A 16598-nucleotide genomic window follows, 5' to 3' on the forward strand; every position below is an offset into this window, starting at 1 on the left:
ACGTATATAAATTATTGATTATTATTTATAAATAATAATGTTGCCACCAATTTGTATGTATTATATTTACGTACATAAATTATTGATTATTATTTATAAATAATAATGTTGCCACCAATTTGTATGTATTATATTTACGTACATAAATTATTGATTATTATTTATAAATAATAATGTTGCCACCAATTTGTATGTATTATATTTACGTATATAAGTTATTGATTATTATTTATAAATAATAATGTATTAAAATATTATATTTAAAGAAATTAAGTTATTAAATTATGTGTTACATTAAAAAATCAAGTTATTAAATTACTGATTATATTTAAACAAGTTAAATAATTACGACATTAATAAGATATTGTATTATATTAAAAAAAATTCATTACATTTAAGGCCTTGTATTATATTTAAAGAAATAAAATAACGAAAAATTTGCGTGAATGTATGTATATTTCCTGCACTGTGATAAAACAAATATACCTAGAGCCATCAAATTTTGAATAACGTAATCCTCCCCCCGAATATGGTCACCTGAAAGCTCGAATTTTTAATTTCGAATTTGTTTTACTGCCTATTTCATATTTTTTAAACTTTAACGAATTTCTGATTAAGAAACTCAAAGATTTCAAGCGAGACGTGGCAACACACTGTACAGAATAAAACATTTTTATCTCCAGAACGCATGACTGTCTATCGGAAATTTCTAAAGATATGCTTTGAAATATTTTTAGCCCGAAGGGGCGTTAGCCCAAATGCTCTAGAGTCACTTGTGTAAATGAAAAAAATGCTCCTCTTGGAATAAGATACAATCTGAAAGATTTTTATTTTTAATTTAAATTTTAATCTAAGTTTCGAATCGTAATGACAATTAGCATCAGTACCAGATAATTTTGAGCAAAGTATTATTTAATTTTCCAAAGATAATGTGTGTGTGATTATGGCAAAGCCTCGAGGGCTATCTGCCTAAGGGAAGAGATGCCTTCGTGGAGGACTTTCTAAGGGAAACTGGCTCGTATACACGTTACACATGGGAAAAACCACGAAAGCGCCCATGCAGCCAGCCCGTTCGCGGGATTCGAACCTCCGACCGAACTACCAGTGTTCAGCGACTTTACCGCTCGGCCGCTGGTGGGCCCTTTTCCAAAGATAAATGAGGCATTATAGTTCTATTTCAAAATACATTAAAAGTGTGAATAATTCTCTGCTTTAATCTAGCAAACAAATTATCATGCTGAGTAGTAAAAATAAATTGAAACACTGGAAAAACTAAAGGTAAAATGTAGTAGTACTTGCTTTTAGAAACTGATAAAACCAAAAGTAAAATAAAATTAAAATTCCGCAGAGGAAAAGCGTCAGTTTTAAAATCATCTGCTTTTGGCCTTAATTTGTTTTAATAATCATTTTGAATTTTTAAAAAATATCAAAACATTAAAAGATGTATTATTGCCTTAGCAAAATTAAGAAAGAAAAATCTGATATGTACACCAGATGACTTCCTTGTACGGAATATTAAATTATACGCATTTTTTCTTGCATTTCGTTTAAACTTATTGGATTGAATTAAATATACTTCGCCGACAGCGCATAAACCACAATAGAATAAATGCATTCTTTAACATTCACTCTAGTATTTGTTTACCATAGCGACATTCTGGCGCTAGATTCACTTAAAAATTATTACTGTAACTAAATTTGTATTACTGTCAGTTTGCGCGCAGTGCTTCAGTACAAATTTTAAATTTTCGGAAAATACAGTTAGTTTTTTCTTTATAAAACAAATTCTTATACACTATTAAGTAAAATAAATCAAGAAAGATAATCATCTATGCATAGAGATGACACACTAAAAATTTCATATATGTATGAACAAAACAATATGACTTATTAAAACTCGAAAATCAGCTAAAATTCTCACTTTTTGTGTTGCTCAAAAGTGATGACTCCCCTTCAGTATTATATTTCGTTCATATTATAATTTATAATGCACAACATTTATATCATTTAAAGAATAGAATTATCTAATCGTTGCCACATGTTCCATTCAAATACCATAATAAAGCTAGAATGATGTATAAAAGAAATTAAGCAAATAAAATAAAAAAGAAACAGTTTTTCAGAGACGATCGAGTATTTCTCATTCAATTAATTCAGTTCTCACTTCGCGAGAAGGCAAAAATACATAAAAACTCATTAATCTATATTAAAATCTATATTAAAAATTATTATCTATAATTTTTAATATATCTATTTTTAATATTTATATTAAAATTTACGAAGTAAATCTTAAACACTTATTTCCTCGAAAAAATTCCAGAAAGGATTAAGCATAATTTAATTGGCAATAATAAATGAAGGCGTTATCTTTGTTGTTGCGAAGCTAAGTTTCTCCAGATTGGCAACAAATCCACTAGTCTCCTGTTTCGAATGTAAACATCAATGGCCGCCATAAAAAAAAGTCTTAGCGGCACTTAAACAACTTTAAAATTGTTGATAATTCTAAAAATATTGCATACAGATTTACTAAAGGCATAAATAACTTAACCGGAAGATAAAAAAAAAAACATAATTCAATCATTTTTAAAGCAAAAAATGTACGATTTACAAACATATACGGGTAAAGAAACTGAGATCACTGAGCCGGATAACAGAGTGGTTATATATATAAATATATTTATATACGTTTGGTGCGGCCGATTGCAACCAAAATGCACATCTACATGCTATAGCAGTCTTATATACAAAATTTCAACGTTCTGAGGCTACTCGTTTCTGAGTTATGCGAGATACGTACGCACGTACGTACATACGTTCGTACAGACGCCACGAAAAATTCTCTTCAAAATTAATTTTAAAGCAGTTTTATAATTTTTTTGCAGGAAACGAATCTTTTATTCTGTCCTTACGTACAGATATTACGCAAAAACATCGTTAAATTGCATTCCATAGCGGTCAAAATCGATATTTTCGTTGAAATATGCTGCCTGAAACTTTTCGCGATTACAATACTTCCTTTTTACTTCGTACAAGGAAGTAAAAAGTAAAAAACTAAATGCAGACTTCTGAAAATATACATGCTACTGAAACATTTCTTCATAATCGTTAGGTTTTATGTTGGATTCATATGATAATGTGTATGGGAAGAAGAGTTAGAAATGTTTTAATCGATCTATCAGAAATCATTTACGATGCCTATGGTATAAAATAATACTTGTTTCAAAAGGTTGTTAAAAAACCAAGGCAAAATGGCTTTTTCGCTGATTAATACTGCGATGAAGAACATTAATCCTTTCATAACATGAAAAATAAATGTAAAATCTTATGAATCAACAATGTCATTGGAAAAGAACATTTTATGAAGAATAAAATTTTATCCCCAAATGAAAACAATATTTTTTCGAGACGTTAAAAAAAGCAATTGTTATTGCTTTATTACATTCAGAATTGCAACTACATTACGCAGAAAAAGTTAATGAGTTTATTTCCACAGAACAAAGAGTGAATGAGCGAAGATTCTTCATCTTCCATCTTTTGCTTTGGCTGCAGTTCCTTTTTACTTCCTCGTACAAAGTAAAAACGAAGTATTGTAATAGCGAAAAGTTTCAGGCAGCATATTTCAACGAAAATATCCATTTTGATCGCTATCGAATGCAACTTAACGATGTTTTTGCGTGATATCTGTACGTAAGGACAGAATAAAATACTCTTTTCCTTCAAAAAAAATTATAAAACTGCTTAAAAATAAATTCTGAAGAGAATTTTTCGTGGCGTCTGTACGAACGTATGTACGTACGTTCGTGTGTACGTACGTATCTCGCATAACTCAAAAACTAGTAGCCTCAGAACGTTGAAATTTTGTATATAGGACTGGTATAACATGTAGATGGGCACCTCGTATTTTGGTAGCAATTGGCCGCACCAAACGTATATAAATATATTTATATATATATCCACTCTGTTACCCGGCTCAGTGATCTCAGTTTCTTTACTCTTATATGTTTGTAAATTTTACATTTTTTTGGTTTAAAAATGTTTGAATTATGTTGTTTTTATCTTCGGTTAAGGATTTTATGTCTTTAGTAAATCTGTGTGCAATATTTTTAGAATTATCAGCAATTTTAAAGTTGTTTAATTGCCGCCAAGCCTGTTTTTAATCGCGGCCATTGATGTTTACATTTGAAACAGGAGACTAGTGGATTTGTTGCCCATCTAGAGAGCTTCGCAACAACAAAGATAACACATTCATTTATTATTGCCAATTAAATCATGCTTGATTCTTTCTGGAATTTTTTCGAGGAAATAAGTGTTTGAGATTTACTTCGTAATTTTTAATATAGATATTTTGAGTTTTTATGCATTTTTGCCTTCTCGCGAAGTGAGAACTGAATTAATTAAAAGAGAAATACTCAATCGTCTGTGAAAAACTGTTACTTTTTTGTTTTGTTTGCTTAATTTCTTTTCTTTATCATTCTAGCTTTATTATAGTATTTGAATAGAACATGTAGCAACGATTAGATAATTCTGTTCTTTAAATTATATAAATTGTGTGCATTATGAGTTATAATATGAACGAAATATATACGTTAACTGTTCTATAATTATTGGATTATATAACAGTTTACTTAGTTTCCGTTATATAATTATTATATAAGTTAACTGTTATATAATCATTAATTCTGTTAAGTAAATCTAGCGCCAGAGTGTCGCTATGGTAAACAAATACTAGAGTGAATTTTAAAGGATGCATTTATTCTATTGTAGTTTATGCACTGTCGGCGAAGTAGAATTAATTCAATCCAATAAGTTTAAATGAAATGCAAGAAAAACATGCGTATAATTTAATATTCCAACACAAGGAAGTCATGTGGTGTACACATCAGATTTTTTATTTACATTTTGTTTCCTAAGCAGAACTGAAAAAGATCAACTAGTATTTATTTTAATTTAGTTCATTACCAAATAGTACCTTTATCTGAGGGTCAAAGAATTTAAAAAGGACTTTCCTTGAGGTACGAGCCACCAGCGGCCGAGCGGTAACGTCGCTGAACACTAACAGTTCGGTCCGAGGTTAGAATCCCGCGAACGGGCTGGCTGCATGGGTGTTTTCGTGGTTTTCCCCATGTGTAACATGTATACGAGCCAGTTTCTTTTAAAAAGTCCTCCACGAAGGCATCCCTTCCTTAAGGCAGATAGCCCTCAAGTGCTTTGGCGTAATTTAATAAACCAAACCTTGAGGTACGCTACGTTATATGAAGTAAATATTCCCTTTCAAATTTTAATTGATAAAATTTTCTTCCATTGGATTTCTAATATAATTCTTCAAAGAATACAACAGTTGCAAATTTTAAATCACATTCTACGAAGTACTTCCGTCTATTTATTCAAAATAAATAAATAAATGAATAAAAACCAATTGTGTTTTACTATTTTCTTCGTGTGCAAAATGTCTCTGAATGAACCTGAAATGGAAATATATAATGGAATGGTTTTATTTGCTTAATATACATAAGTTACGACGCCTCGCGGGAAATTACCTTTAAATCAAAATCGAGGCCCTAAAATGTGTATAGCCAATTATTATTTCTCTGAAGAGGTTTTAGTTTGATTTACTTGGTTATGGCAAACGAGTCGAGAGCTATCAGCCTAAGAGCCGAAATGCCTGCTGAAGGAATTTCTAAAGGAAACTAGATCGTAAATGTGTTACATATGGGGGAAAACTACGAAAACGCCCATGCAGTCAGCCCCTACCAGTGTTCAGAGACTAAAATGTGTGAAATAAAATAATTAAATGCCGTTCGCTGGGAGCCTATTTCGAAGACAAGGCTTGCTCAGACATTTCTCCCACTTCCCTAGCGTGCCTTCGTGGTGTAACGGTAGGACGCTGGACCGGTATGCCAGAGGTCCGTGGTTCGATTCCTTCGAAGGCGGTTGCATAATTTTCATCCCTCTGGCTTCCATAAAAAACCTAATGACTCTACAAGTGGCGCCCGAACTAAAAGGGTTGTGGATGATGATTCTCCGCAACCAAGATTTGGCGACCACATGACTTCCTTGTGCGGAATATTAAATTATACGCATTTGTTTCTTGCATTTCTTTTCAACTTATTGGATTTAATTAAATCTACTTCGCCGACAGCGCATAAACCACAATAGAAAAAAGGCATTCTTTAACATTCACTCTATTTGTTTAACATAGCGTCACTCTGGCACTAGGTTCACTTAACAGTATTATATTCATTCATATTATAACTCAGAATGCACAAAATGTATATCATTTAAAGAATTATCTAATCGTTGCCACATGTTCTTTTCAAATACTATAATAAAGCTAGAACGATGTAAAAAAGAAATTAAGCAAACAAAACAAAACAGAAACAGTTTTTAACAGACGATTGAGTATTTCTCTTTTAATTAATTCAGTTAAAAATTACTAATTATTAAAAATTAAATTACTAATTATTAAAAATTAAGTAAATCTTAAACACTTATTTCCTCGAAAAAATTCCAGAAAGGATTAAGCATGATTTAATTCGCAATAATAAATGAAGGCGTTATTTTTCTTTTGGGGAAGCTTAGTCTCTCTAGATTGGGAACAAATCTACAATTCTGCTGTTTCAAATGTAAACAAATATGTCCGCCATGTTATTTAAAATTTAACCGCACTTAAACAGCTTTTAAATTGTTCATAATTGTACAAATATTGCATCCAGAATTAAAAAAGGCATAAAATCCTTAACCGGAAGATAAGAACAACATAATTCAATCATTTTTAAAGCAAAAAATGTACAATTTACAAACATATAAGAGTAAAGAAACTGAGATCACTGTGCAGAGTAACAGAGTGGATATATATATATAAATATAGCAACCAAAGTACCGATTGCAACCAAAGTACGAGGTGCACCTCTACATGTTATAGCAGTCCTATATACAAAATTTCAACGTTTTGAGGCTACTCGTTTTTGAGTTATGCGAGATACGTACGTACGTACATACGTTCGTACAGACGCCACGAAAAATTCGCTTCAGAATTCATTTAAAGCAGTTTTATAATTTTTTGGAGGAAACGAGTCTTTTATTCTGTCCTTACGTACAGATATCACGCAAAAACATCGTTAAATTGCATTCGATAGCGGTCAAAATGGATATTTTCGTTGAAATATGCTGCCTGAAACTTTTCGCGATTACAATAATTCCTTTTTACTTCGTACAAGGAAGTAAAAATCTATCGCGATTGTATTTAAAAAAATTGAATAAACACTAGAAATATACTATACACACATGGAATATGTTAAGAAACATGTACTTTCACATTCATAATTCGTAGTGTAGGGTTTTCCTTATTTTGCATAACAAATTTATTTTTATTTTAAGTTTAAACTTCTCAACTTCCCCTCACATTCTCTCGACGTGTCTTAGGCTTAAACTTAATTGCGCTCTTGCACTATTTATTTCAGTTTGATTTGTATTATACACTGGTTATCTTAAATTAAGGAAAAATCACAAAAATAGCTATAACTCCTTCAAAAATAAGCCAAACCGTGTAAAATTTGAATATATTGCCAAGTAAAAATAGCTGAGTAAAACTGCGATATGCAAATTAGTGGCACTGCTTTCGGAATACGTCATCTTCGAGGAGCATAAAAGTCCATGTTTGAGAGCAAGCCCACATATTTCACTGTGACACTGACATCAGAAATCTGAGATAGCCAATTCGTAACAATGACCCTTGCTGCAGCTACCGGAAGGTTCATGTCAACGTCAGCTGTGCGTAGAAAGGCTTCACGACGGTTGTTTGTATGCGAGGCGACCAGCCATTTGTGTGCCGCTCACGTCACGCCATAGGAGGGACCGTTTTCAGTGGGCACAACAACATGTCCACTGGACGCCTGATCAATGGAGGGCGGTTCTCTTTACTGATAAGTCCAGGTTTAGTCTAGAAAGCGATAGTAGGTGTTATTTGATATGGAGAGAACCTAGAACTCGTTATTATCCGTCAAACATCCGTGAAAGAGATGCATACGGAAGGTGCAGTGTCTGTGTTTGCGGTGGCATCTCTTTGGGTGGACGCACAGACCTCCATGTCTTTCTAAGGGGAACCGTGAATGCTCAGATTTATAGAGATGATATCCTTGATGTTTATGTGCGCCCATATGCCGGGGCAATAGGTGATGCTTTCCTGTTACAGGACGACAATACAAGACCACACAGGGCTCGCATCGTAGATGATTATCTTCAACAGGAAACAATTATGCGCATGGAGTGGCCAGCTCGATCCCCGGACTTAAATCCTATCGAGCACGTTTGGGATGCTTTAATCAGACGTCTAGCTGCTGTCAATCCGCCCCCTCAAACCCTTGTCGCGTTTGCAACTGCTTTGCAAGAGCAATGGCTCTCGCTTCCCATGGAACTGATAGACCCCATAATTGAAAGCATCACACATCGCTGTATATGTGCTGTATTGCTTCTAGAGGCGATCATATTCCATATTGAAGGTACTTTTTCTGTAGCAAACTGACACCTTCGATTTGTTCATTTTATACATGTGTTAATTTCTATACTACCATATTTGTCTGGTAATTTCTTTTTATGTTATTTGATACCTTACTATGCTGTCAATCCGCCCCTTCAAACCCTATGTATTGCATATTGTGGGTAAGTTTCATTAAATTCTATATGTAACTTTTTCAGTAATCGTGATTTTTGTGATTTTTCCTTAATTTATGATAACAAGTGTATTATACGTTTTAGTTTCCATCGCAAGTGGTCGGTGTCTTTGTAACGAAGAAGTCCGTGTCTTTCTGTTAATTAGTTTGAATTAATAAAGGATTATTTCCACCCTTCTGTGCTGGTATTTAATTCACGCCTGTGCGAGAATTCGCCAGGTTCATTGTAGGATCTAATTTAGTTTATGTGGAATGAGACAGATGTTACAGTAGTATTGGCTTTCAAAAATAAAATCCTTTTTCCTTAATAATCAATTACAAATCTCTGCTTTGCCCACCCCGATGAACTGATCTTGAAATTCGCTTTGACATTACAATCTGCTGTTGTACGTTATCCAATAAAAACAATCAATTAATGTATATTTTGCATGTTAAAGTATGATATACTGTAGTATATTTCGGCAGAGTAGGTTAGAAAAAAACAAATTTCTCAAAGGAAATTACAAATAAAAAAATACATTCAATAATACTCCATTTGTTTTTTGTCGTTACTGAAGTTTGTGTCCTCTGTTCGCAAAATAAGTATCTGACTTTTAGTACGGGTGCGGTGTTATGGGCAGTGCCCACTTTCCTTAGCGGAATATTTCGATTTTATTCTTATACATTCATGTCCATAAATTCAGGATAATTCGGAGTCACGCGGAAATCGAACACTAAAATAAATATATCACCTGTAAAATCACTACACACATCTTCAAGAATCATATGCAAATTTCAGGAAGTAACCAGATGACACCGATGGTACGTCACAATGACGAGAGTGTAAGAGAGTGATATATAGGGAATACAGGCAAAGAAGTAAAATTGTTCGCGGGCGCTTTATAAGCATTTCAGTGCAATAACCGAACAGTTATGACACAAAGGACGCATTTGGATGATTTTTTACGTGGTAGAATTATCGGCCGTCTGGAATGTGAGCGTACCCAACTGGAAGTATCAGACGAACTTGGAATTGCCCAGAGTGTCATCTCCACGCTTTGGCAACGATTCCAAGATGATGGTAGTGTGAGCAGACGTTACAGCACAGGTCGCCCCAGAGTTACAACGCCGAATGAGGACCGGTATTTGGCAGTTACTGCCAAAAGAATCAGGCGGAGCACAGCCTCACACCTGTCTCGTCAGCTCTCTTCAGCCACTGGTACGACAATTTCAAGGCAGACCGTGTACAGACGCTTAGGGCAGATTAGTCTATATGCTCGTAGACCTGTCACATGCGTTCCACTTACTGCGACTCACTGTCGCCTGCGATTAGCCTGGAGTAGAGAGCGTGCATTGTGGACACCGCAACAGTGGGCTTGTGTGATGTTTTCCGACGAGTCCAAGTTTAGCTTGCAGTCTGATTCTCGCCGGACTTTCATATGGAGAGCTCCAGGTACCCGTTACTACCAAGAAAACATCATTGAACGACACCGTTACAATGGTGCAGGAGTGCTCGTTTGGGGTGGAATTATTCTGGGTCCTAGAACTGACCTGCATGTTCAAATTGGAACCATGACAAGCAAAATCTATCGGGACGTCATTCTGGAACAACATGTATGTTTGTTTCGGGGCGCCATGGGCGCACAACTTGTGTTTATGGATGACAACGCCCGTCCTCACCATGCAAACATCGTAAGCGAATGCGTTCAATCGGATGATATCACCCGTATGGACTGGCCAGCATTCTCACCGGACTTGAATCCAGTAGAGCACGTGTGGAACATGCTTGGCCGACGAGTTGCAGCCCGTCAACCTCCTCCTACATGTCTACCTGAACTTCGGAGAGCATTGCTTTTTGAGTGGTGTAATATCCCCCAAGATGAGATCGATAATTTGATACTCAGCATGCCTAGGCGTTGTACGGACTTTATTGCATCGTCTGGGAGACATAAAATGTATTAACAATCATAGCAACCATGTAATATTGGTTTTTTGTAAATAGGTTTTTTTTGTAATTTGCTCCAGAAAGAAAAATTCGCTAATTTTTTTAATAATATCAAACATATAGCATCTGTTTTTGCTCTTCACCTTTTGTTTAATAAATAAGCTTTACAAATAAGTCAAATATGGTTTGCTTCTAACTCTTCCTTTGCCTGATTTTGCATTATTCTTAATTTATGGACATGAGTGTATAACAATGCTGTGATCAGTTACTGTGAAGTATTCCCAAGTAAAAATTAATTCAAAATTATCTGAGATATCTACATATACCTTGCATTAATTAGTAAATTTTTAACATGTCATGATCAGAAAAGTAAGTAGAAACGCCTTCATAACGGTGTCCCATCATAAAGAAATCGGCCCCTTTTTACTGGTTGTCCAGCTGCTCATTAGGACGAATCAAGTGATTTTTTTACAAATGAGGAATGATTTCATGTAATTAAACCTAGAATTTACAGCTATCTTTGCGGAACCTAATGAACAGTTAAGCGAATAATCGCTTTAGCTCAGGAAACAGAAGCAAACTCAAGAAGGGTTCATTACTCTTTGTTGCTTAAAATAAGGATTAACAGATCGTCCTTTTCTCAGGACGTACAAAAAAGCCTACACTTGGGCTTGAACTCAAAAGTACTAAGAAAATCAAACTTAACCTAACGCTTAACTAAAAAGGTATATGAATATGGAAAAGTGTGGTGGGCATCCATTGTTTAACCATTGGCAATATGGGTGTTGTCCAGCAACACTAGATATCCAGGTAATTACACCCTACAGGACTTACAGGAGACCTTGCGAGGCGTTGCTTGCAATGCTTTGTATTTTACCACACCGCAAGCAGTTCCTTTCTTTTTCCCTTAAATATACATTGATGTTTTCACAGTTGGTGCCTTTCGCACTTACATGCTATGGAGGACAGTTCCAGGTCTGCTTACACGTAATGTTTTAAGTAATAGCTTTGTTATATTATTCTAGACTGGGCTGCATAGCTCAGTGCCTCTTTTGGACATGAAAGTTCATTATAATTATGATTTTTTTCCGGAGATGGTTGTTCTTGGTAGTGTACCTAATAAAGGGTGTCACTTCACTCTCTGAATTCGGGTCTTTTAGATGATGTTCAGCTGTGAGGGGGCATTTGAATAGATAATGTTCGGGACTGCCTCTTTCTCCACATGCACACTGATCTGATGTTGCTAAGTTCCTTGCATAAAAGTACGTGGGAAAGGGCCATGACCTGATAAGAACCACGTTATTTCTCTTGATATTAAACTGGGTGCTGTGCCTACTTTTAGGAACAACTGATAAGTCCTTCTTCCTTGTTCGGCGTTGTCCGACCAGTTCTGCCATTCAGCTTTAGATTTGTTGCTTATGATTTTTTTTTTTAAGGTGCGAGCCAGGTCATGGTATTGATAAATTTTGTGCATTTTGACCCCTAGCGGCTTCTTTGGCTACGATGTCAACATCCTCGTTGCCTTTTGTCCCTGCACGTGCCTTCAGCCAAGTGGCAAAGAAGTGTTGATTTTGTGATGCTGAAGTTCTTTCTGTAATCTTTTGGATTAATTTTGATCGGTAGTGCGGGTTTGCGATGGCATGATGGCATGAATCGCTGAAAGACTGTCTGTAAAGATATGTGCTGCTTTTAAAGGGAGTTTGTGATGCTGTGTATTTTATTGCTTGACGGTGCGCTACTGATTCCGCTTGGAATATACTATTTTGTTGATCTAGCTGGAACTTCTGTTCTGTTGTTGAAATGGCACCTAGTTAGATTTTGATTGCGCTGCCTTTACCTTCTTCTAGGCCGGAACCGTCTGTATAGAGTTGGGGGAATTTTTTTTTCGCTTACTTCTTTTTTCATGCTTAATGCGATATTATTTTTCTTTCCTGGGTGGTGCTCATATGGGTGTCTCGTAATTCTCAGCTAAAAGTTCTAATGATTTGTAATGGCCTAAAGATATAGCCGAAGTCTAAAAGACTAAAAAAAAGATATAGCCGAAGCTATCAAAATTCTACAGGAGTTGGCCCCTAAATGTTAACTAAATGGCGAAGCTATCAAGGGCCCGAAATACGGCCGAGCGAAGTAATAGCTATGAGAGAATGTAAGCAAAAGGCAAACGCGTGCTAGTCAGAATTTCTGGCTCTCTAGCGAAGTCAGTGGAGCTTCGACTTAAGTACTGCTCTTCCTTCATTTGCATTAACCGCGATTCTAAAAACACACTCTGGCAGGAAATTTCTAAGCTGAATTTAGAAGGGACAAGAAAGTAGCTTTAACTAAAAATAACTGTTATAAACTTAGGATGAAGCTCACAATGTTTATGATCAAAATTATCAAATAAGGATTTCTAAAAGTCCTCCATCTCTTTATTGAGTCTAATCTACCGTCTTGCTAAACTTATTGCTTGATGTATCTCTCAAGGAAACATGCAATGGGGTCGGTGGATGATCAGACTTGGTCTGGCAGTTTATTGGCTGACTGGTGGGGAATGTTCGTCACATTTGGACGTAGCAAAATAGTGCGATATGTCATGCAGAAGATTTTACCGTGAAAATATTACTGAATATTTCGGTGACAGAAACATGCCTAAAGAATGACCATCGAAATATCAAGCTCTTACCAAGTTAGAAAATTTTTGTAACACACTTTAAAACAAGTTGCGTTCCATAACAATACACATGCCTCAGAATATTTTAGAATGAACTTCAGTGATGCCATTCTCAGAGTGTATAAATGAGAAAAAGCTCCCTGATGCGATTCGGTACATGATGAAAAGTGTAAACAAACGAATTTAACTTAAAACACATTATTTCAACATGTGCTGGAGCTAAGAACGTCTCGTACATACGTAAACGTACCATTCCTTCGGAGTGTCGATTTTAAAAACTAAGCGCTGCAAATTAACTAAAAATTACTTACTTTGAAGCTAGATGGATTCACTGTTCAGTTTGCCTGCGTAACACTTCGACCCTTTTCACCTCCGATGCTGCTTGTTCCTCATTTCGTTAAACACTTAACGTCCGTCAACATCCAGTGACTGGCCTACGAAAGAAACGCAATGTTACATAATTAATTTTATAATTTTAAATAAATAACATCCTATATAATCCGCGTGTGGTCTTTAAATTTAACACTACGTACAGCTGTGAGAATGAATATCACCTCTTCACATTTTAACCTCTTCATATTATATTCTCCTTTTAAGGGGACTCATACACCTTAAACCCCTCGTGATCTTCGAATATGTGACTGTTGCAAGAATTGGGATATTTTATTTATTTTAAAAGCAATTACTTCCAACTTTCTTACAGCTGACTACATAATATAGTTGCTTTGGAAACTAGTAAACAGAAAGTTTATGTTGCCACAAATATTTTTATAATTTAATCCTCTTTGTGACAAAATATTTCGCCGTGTTTCCACCTTGCGCGCACGATATTTTAAAAATGGCTAATGGAACCTACTTGAAGTTTGATGGAATTCTTTATATGAGCCCTATTTTTTAACTGAACCAAAAATCTGATGAATATTTTAATATTAAAAAATTTTATGGACGAAAATATTACAGATTTTTTTAATAAAATACATTTTATAAATTCGACCCCAAATAAAATAAAAATTTAACATGAAATTCTTAGAAATTTTGGTTCACAGTAGTTTCTAAATGTTATAAAAGCTATACATTAAATATGGAAATAAATTATGCAACAGAATGTTTTAAACTGTGCGCGCAAGGTGGAAACACGACGAAAAATGTTGTCACAAAGCGGATTAAATTATAAAAATATTTGTGGCAACACAAACTTTCTGATCACTATTTCAGAAAGCAGCTATACTATGTAGTCAGCTGTGAAAAGGTGGAAGTAATTGCTTTTAAAATAAATAAGCAATCCCAATTCTTGCAACAGTCACCTATTCGAACATCTTATGGGTTTTAAGGTGTATGAGTCACCTTAACAAAATTTCAGAAAATCGTATTGTATCGAACGGAAATTTATCTAACAGAAGTCCTTCGAAATGTAAATTTGCCTTTTTTTTCTGAAGCTAGCTTTTTACAGGGTTAAGGAGACCCAAAATGTAAAATGTTAGGAAAACATGCTTTATAGCACATCCTGCACACAGTTATCAAATATTTCTTTGAATTCCTTCAACATTTTGAACAATCTTACATTTTTTACTTCATTGGATGACCATGTTGGTTGTTTTATGAGAATTATTCAATGTTAGTAAACTGTTTAGCTTCGTAAGAACTATGCATGTCAAATTTCATGCATGTCATTTTAAGTGAAAGGATTTTACATTTTAAACATTTAAAACACGATTAAAGCGTACATCAAAAGTGTTTTTTAGCTCAAAAGAGCAATTTTCCCAGAAGGGCTATTAATTTCGTTTTGGCATTCTGCGTTGGTTCACTGTAAACAGCGTTTCATTTTTTAAATTGTTGCCACCAAATATTATAGCCCTGCACGATATTTAAAGAATTAAATAATGAAGAATCTGGATGAATGTATGTACGTGTCTCTCACTGCGAAAAAACAACGGTACCTAGAGACATCATATTTTGAAAAACGTAGAACTCCACTCGAATATGGACATCTGGAAGCTCAAATTTGGAATTTGTTTCAGTACCTATTTCATACTTTATAAAACTGTAACGAATTTTTGATTAACAAACTCAACGATTTCAAAGCGAGCAATGGCAATACTGTGAGGAGAAAGGGGAAAAAAAAAATTATCTCCAGCGCGAGAGACTGTATCCGAAATTCTAAGGATATGCTCTTTTAAAATTATTTTGTACTATTGCTGTCGAATTCAATTTTATGGTTTAAGTACGAAGAACATGATATTTAGTAAATAAAGGTAACACACAAAACGTTAAAAAGACTCTTTGGGCGTAAATATGAGATCTGAAAGCTTTCAGACTTATTTTTTTTTCCGGCCCAGAATGCAATTTACAAGTTTCTTAATCTATCATCGTGGAAGTCCATCTTAACATTCTGAAAGATTATGCTGCAGAATTTTGAGAACAAAATAATTGATTATTATGTTTGCACATATTGAACTCACAGTACGATAAGGAGATATTAATTGAATCAAACTGAATAACTAACTATATCTAACATTTACTCTAGACGTGTAAGCAAATCCAGTTGCTGCAAACTAGTTGCATATTTCCAAACACATTTAACTAAACATACAAATGAGCTAGAAGACAGGTGAAACTTCACCAGAGGTTTTTATTACTCATAATCTTTAAGGGGACGTTTCTTACTAATCTTATATCGGTTGCAAGCTACTCATACTGCGCTGCTTATCACTTCGAAGAGTTATTCGAAAACTGAAGAGTTCACATGTCCAAAAATAACTTAGTGCTGTGTAAATATCTGGAAAAATGCGGCTGAATATCTCTGTAACTTTTATTTATCGTCGACTAAGAATATCCATGCATTTTAAATAATACATTGAAAGAATATTAGCCAAACATTTCATTATATTAGGTGCTGGCAACCCTAAAATTAATATGGAATAAATTAACATTTTTAGTCCAAAGGGGCTTTGTCCCTGAAGGACTATTGTTTTCGTTTTGCGATTTTGCGTTCGTTCACTATAAATGTCCGTTTGCCTTTTCAAACTGTTGCCACCCAATGTTAGAGTCCTGCATTATATTTGAAGAAATTAAATAATGAAAAATATGCATTAAATGTATGTATATTTCTCGCATTGTGATAAAACAACGGTACATAGAGCCATCGAATTTTGAATGACGTAATCCTACTGCGAATATGGGAATGTGAAAGCCCAAATTTAAAATTTGGAATTTGTTTTATTATCGATTTCACATTTTGTAAAACTTTAACGAATTTTTGATTAACAAACTCGAGGATTTCAAAGCGAGCAATGGCAACGTTGTACAGAAAAATCCTTTTTATCTCCAGCGTGCGAGACTCTGTATCGAAAATTCT

This window comes from Stegodyphus dumicola, chromosome 12 (assembly GCF_044657685.1).
Source record: "Stegodyphus dumicola isolate Sdum_Otavi_A_Nest chromosome 12, ASM4465768v1".
Taxonomy (NCBI): Eukaryota; Metazoa; Arthropoda; class Arachnida; order Araneae; family Eresidae; genus Stegodyphus; species Stegodyphus dumicola.